Here is a 6,587-nt window from a genome sequence, read left to right on the forward strand (position 1 = left end):
AATTTCTTGTAATAAATGTTAATAACTGAAATTCAGTTATTTGTGTTGTTTCATCTTCCTGTAATATTCAACGCATTTTATTACTAAATTTTGGCATTTTGTTTTTAATGGCGTTTTATTTTTTTGTATGGCGTTTTATCATTTGATGGCGTTTTGAATATGAGCGGTAAAAGACCCTTTTATCCTTAATGAAGCGCGTCCCACATAATAATATTGATGTTATTTACGAAAACGCCACCACGCAATCTAGTCCATGGATTATTTTGATCGGACGATCCATAAGTGTTCTCACCGTCCTCACACTTTTCACCGTTTTCTCTAAATCCTGACCCTATATATATATATATATATATATATATATATATATATATATATATATATATATATATATATATATATATATATATATATATATATATATATATAGGGTTGGGTTCATTTCAGAACTCTAAATAATTGCAGAACTTTCAGAACTCCTAATAAACAATCATTTTATATATTTTTTTTTGTATTTAGGATCTTTTTATCATCTATTATACGTATTTTTATGATTGCATATGTGACAACTGGCACAAAACCGGTAATTTCCGTACAGTCTAAATATTATTTATTATCTGCAATTATGTGCTTATGTGTCAACATTATCTGATTACATGCTATATATGTGAATTCTTGCACGTTTTATACTTCAAATATTTCTTTATGCATTACTTTAAGCGTTGAGTCAGAAAGACTAGTAAACTCACCGGTAAGACACAGTGTGCAACAGTTCTGCAGAAATCAATCAGATAATAGAATTTCGGCCTAGGAGTAGGTCCAACATCTAAAATACCTTAAAACCCAAGAGTAGATACTAGGGTTAAAATATAAACTTTCCGGAAGCTAAACTATGCACTAAAAGACACCCGAAACGCACTATAAATACAGAAATCTGCATAAATCAACACTAATTCAGCTATAATCAGCTTTTAAACATCTTAATATCATGTATAATTTATGTTTTATTGTTTAATATAACTTACAAAGTGTCAGGAATTGAAACTTCGCAATTTAGTACTTTAACGAACCGTAATGAACCGAACAACCGAACAATAACTGGGACATCAAAATTTGACTAGAAGTAATGTTTTTATGATATTAAACTAGTATTAATGCTAGAACACCTTAAAAATCATAAAAACCCCTAAACACACTCAAACTAAGTTAAAACCCCTCGTTTACACTCAAACTAAGTTAAAACCCCTCGTTTACACTCAATCATAAAAATTTACACTTTACCCCCCCCCCCCCTCATGTTGTAACCGGCCCTAATGGTCCCACCCAACTACATTTACTTTTCCTAACCATGTTCCCTAACTATTAGACAAAGAAATCTATGAGAAAGATTTGTGTTGGATTTTTTTTATATAAATAACCACAAGACTTATCACATGTCCATCATTCCTCACATTCACCATCTTCTTCCTCCCTCTCCTCCTTTGCTCACGGCTCAACACACACCCACATACCCATCCATTTTCACTTCATTTCCTCACAATCCAAGCTTGCTAGAAGGTGTATGGAGGCCATTTAGGAAGGTGTATGGTGCTAGAACTTGAAGGACCATCTTGTGGAGCTTTTAACCTCTTGATTTCTTTCTTGTTCATCTCCTTCATTCTTGTGCCACTTCCCTAGCCATTAGAGCTAGTAGTAAGCTTCTTGATCACTAATTTAAGTCATGTTTATGTTATGTACAAGTTTCACCATCTAAGCAACTTAACTTCTAATGTTAAAAATGAAAAGATCTAACATATTCATGAAGAAAATAAGAGATTACATGAAATTTTAGTGTAAGAAATTTCAGAAAATCCAAAAACATTAGAAAATTTGAAAAAACCAAAAACATGATAAAATCTAAAAGCCAAAAACATTGAAAAACAAAAAACGAGTTTTGTTGTAAAAAAGAGGAAATGATAGTACATCAGTGGACTATCACAGCACGCTAAAGAATTGGAAAGTAAAAAATGTGATAAACGATCTCACTGAAGATATGCCAGTAGGTTTTTATACATTCAGTAGATTGTTTTCGAGATATAAACCTAAATAACAAATACTTACTTATCTCATGGGGAACATCTCTCGGATATATGGGTAACCCCCGATATCTTGTTTTAAAGACTTTCTATTTCTAACATACTAGGTCTTTGTGCGTGATGATATCTGGGGTATTATATCTGGACTTCTGATTTTGCGGGAGTAATAGCCTAGTCCTCGTATAATGCTCTGCACTGCTTAAATTTTTAAGCCCACCCTCAGCATAAAAAATGATGAAACATTGAAAAATGCTAATCATGTGCTGTTGAAGAAAAGATCCCCAAACAGGACACACCGAAAGTCGAGCCATCATCTCTTTGTCTGAACGGAAGTTCTAACCTGAGCTCTCATGGTCTCGCATTACCCGTTTACAGATATCATTAGTGTACACTCACTCGTAAGACTGAATATAGAAGTCTGGATACGGGAGTATATTCTAAGATGGGACACGTGAATAAGTTTAAGTTCTTAAAACACTAATCTCATATCTCGAAACAGTTGAACTTTGTGTGAAAATTTAAGTGGATCAGTATACTGACAATCTACGTGAATCGTTTAGAACTTAAAAGGTTTAAAGCTTAACGGTGTTAGTGATTTGTCTCATAAACTGATAGGATCCTCTTACACAAACTCACAAAAATATTGTCTTTAAATATTTCTTTACTGCTTTTCTTTAAAATCAAAAACTCAAAAAGATTTTAAGTGTGTTTTAGCATAAAATTTAAAAAAAATTCATAAGGATTTCAGTTCATCTTATTTTTGACAACTGATGATGAAAAGCTGATTTTCAAAATTTCAAGTGCTATACATGACGACAACAGGGTTGGGAGAGTGTGTTTTGAAATGAGAATAAATTTTGAAATGTTTAAATGAAACCAAATCTGAATGTTCAAATTACAAGTGGTAAGCCAAAATTAAAATTGTCATAATATGAAAATCTTATGTTTTGGGTAGCGTTTTTTTGCAGATAGTGAATTCCAGACTGCGATCCCAGCTTATCGAAAGGGGGAGTCCGAGGACGTAAGAACCAGATTCAGATCTTCGAACAAAGCTCGAGTTAGAAGCTGCTGATTCTGAAGAATTTATGGAATCAACATCCAAAGAAGAATATAGCTGTTGATGCTAATAAAGAGAAGAGAGAAGATTGAGGATGCTTACAATGTTAGACACTTTGGCAAGAGCACGAAGACTGATCAAGACTGAAGACTCGTCATACTGGAGACTCGACACCGAAGACTTCGTCAACATCCAAGGGGGAGTCTGTTGGTGCATATGTCTGTCGACTTCGTCTTGTATCGAGTCTTGTATCTAGATAGGATAAACTAGAGCTCGGTAGTCAAAGAAATAGGATTTTAGTGTTGATTGACCAGTTCACACGAATTGGCCGTGCCAGTTCATGCGAAATGGCCATTCCACACGAAATGGACATGTCAGGTTCCATTCCACACGAAATGGCAATGGCAAGTCCATTCCATCCGAAATGGACAAGTCCATTCCATGCGAAATGGAAATCCTATAAATAGGTGACTTGAGATTTCATTTGTAATTTGTCATTCCGGTAGCAAAGCTCCGCTGAGGTATCTCCAGGTCTGTAATCGTCATCAAATCAATACAAGAGATAGTTAAAGTGATTCTAGTGCATTACAAGCTGAAATAACTCCGATACGTCTGTTTCCGCCTTTCGTATTGGACGAAATCTCTTCTGAACGACTCATTTGGACGTCTCAATGATCCTACAGTTTATGATTAGATCAAGTATGTTAAAGCTTGGATCTACCAATTTTAAGCATGGATCTTGAAGGATCCATGGTTAAACTTGAAGGTGAACATATGAAGCATAATGTGAACTTGAAGTATGGATTTTATGCATAAACTTGTAATCTTGAAGTAATAAAGTGTGTGTAGAACTAATTTTTGAAACTAAATCTCATGGAAAGTTTGTTAAAAATTTAACATAAAGTTTATTTTTGAGAGATCTAAAAATATTAAGCATGGATCTTTCTAGCATGGATCTTGAAAGATCCATGGTTAAACATGAGATTAAAAACAATGATCTTTCTAATAAACATAAAAGTGGTTTTAGAAACATGATTTACAAACTTTGAAACCATTAAACTCATGGATAAGTTGGTTAGTAAAATAAAATCTTACAAAAGTTTGTTTAAAATACTCAAGAACACTTATTTTTGGAAAGATCATAATATGTAAAGTGTAGATCTAAAAGACTACACATTTTTAACAAGAAACAAGTGCACCATGATGTTTCATATGGGAAAGTTAGTGTATATTGTTGATGATTATTGTTGGAAAATTGTTTTAATGTTGAAAAGAAAATAAACATATGTTTTGAAAACATGGGAAACCTCCATTTTTAGGGGAAACTATGTCAAAAATTTTATAAAATTTTGACACTTAGAAAATATAAGTTTTTGTGAAACTATTTCCCTAAAAATTCACCTAAAAATATTTACCAAGGTTTTCCTAATTTTGGTGTAAAAATTACAAGTTAAGAAGTGATGATTTCTTCAAGTTAAAATGGATATTAAGTATGTATATTTTTAGGGAAAAATATATATATTTAGTGATCACCAAATTTTGTGCTAAGTGTATATTATGTGTATTATATGTAGTAGTGTATTAGGACTTGAAAATACACTAAATACTCCTAAGGAGTAAAAATACAAAAATACACATACTAAATACATGAAAATACATACAAGAAATTATATTTACAAAAACATATTCCTTAACATATTTTTGAACTTAGACATTTATAGACTTAAATATATATATTTGGAAAAATAAATAACCATATATATTTTATAACATGACAAAATATATATATTTCATACAAATATTAAAAATACATTATTTTTAAGGAAAATAATTCTGGAAAGTAATAAAAATCAAAGTATTGATTTTTGGTGAAAAATACAAAATACACAAGTATCTACATAAAAGACAAAGTATACTTTCCTAAGTATACTTGTACAAAAATAATATTGGAGATATTATTTCACAAATTACTTATATTTATTTTTGGGAAAATAATATAAGTAACATGCATAGTTAAAAATATAAATTATTTTTTTTACAACAAAGAACCTAAACATAAACAAATGATGGTGACTTGTACTTGTGTAATACAAGTCTAGTGACTAACATTAATAGAACACGTATAGGTCACAACGCTACCGGTGAAGTTTACGACGTAGGAAATGCAAAGTTGTGAGTTCATGTCCCCACTTTTAAACTTTTACTTGTTTTCTAAACTTGGGGAAAATACATGTGTTATGGTATGTTGATTTCAAAAACTAAGGAATGATATTTTAGATCATGTCACGAATAGGGTGCCATAAGCACCATTAATCAGTTACATACCAAGACCGTAGAACAAAAGGTTAGATCTAATGAGTTTAAGGCAGCCACACTCTTGGCCACTCTTTTACCAAGTAGTGCTTTTGTGTCCCTAGTCGTAAATCGACAGTCGTGGATCGACAAGTAAAAATGCCTATGGTTTGGATGCTTCCTATGTCGTTACATATGTTAGTGGCCTCGCGAACCACTAGCGATCTCGTATTCCTTATATTTACCTTTATATTTATTTCTTACAATTACATACCATGTTTTGCATAACGAATGCTTTAATGTTTTTCACAAATCTGCATGAATTCACACCAACATTATGTTGATGGTTTTCCAAAACTAACATGTATTACAGGTAACTAAAGTGGATGTACGTGCGGTCTTACTCTTGCTCCAGTATGTCACTTTTGATTATTCATGTTGTGTCAAGTCTCCGATGCCTGTTTTGTGGGATTTGGTTACTATATTCCATCTTATGTAGGATATAAGAACCAAAACCTTTATGTTCGTCTTTAAATAAAGTTGTAAACTTTTCAGACAATATTTTATGCTATGATGTAAAATCAAAACTTATGTTATGTTTTTTAATTATGTAATGTCGATGGCAATTTGGAGTTATTCTACGAGCATGTAGTATGTTCCTTTCGTATGCAATGAGAACCTTTCAGGATCACACCTCGTGCTTCCGCTTTAGAAAGGGGTGTGACAGATTGGTATCAGAGCTGCGATTGTAGTGAACCAAGTTTCCTTCTCGAGTCTAGACTACAATCTTTAGGATCCTCTCACGAAAACATTTTTCAAAAGCTCCCATTGCATAAAACTTTCCGCGACATCCACTACCTGAAACTGTTTTCAAAGAGTTAAGTGAAGACACTACGAGACTTAGGGTGCACTGGAGTAGCACTTGTATTTGACTAAGAATTGCTTGCAACTATGTGTATAATTATATATATATTAGTTAAGTAATAACATATATATATATATATATAATATGAATAGAATATCACAGGTACACGTGTCATCGTCTGAAAGCAGTGACCTATTTGAAGGAAGTGCCCCGATGATGATTGCCCCTGATGACGAGATTTCTTCAGCACAGGAGGCCGATCCTGAGATGATAACCGACGAAGATGATCCCGACGACGTCT

This window comes from Helianthus annuus, chromosome 17 (genome assembly GCF_002127325.2).
Source record: "Helianthus annuus cultivar XRQ/B chromosome 17, HanXRQr2.0-SUNRISE, whole genome shotgun sequence".
Taxonomy (NCBI): Eukaryota; Viridiplantae; Streptophyta; class Magnoliopsida; order Asterales; family Asteraceae; genus Helianthus; species Helianthus annuus.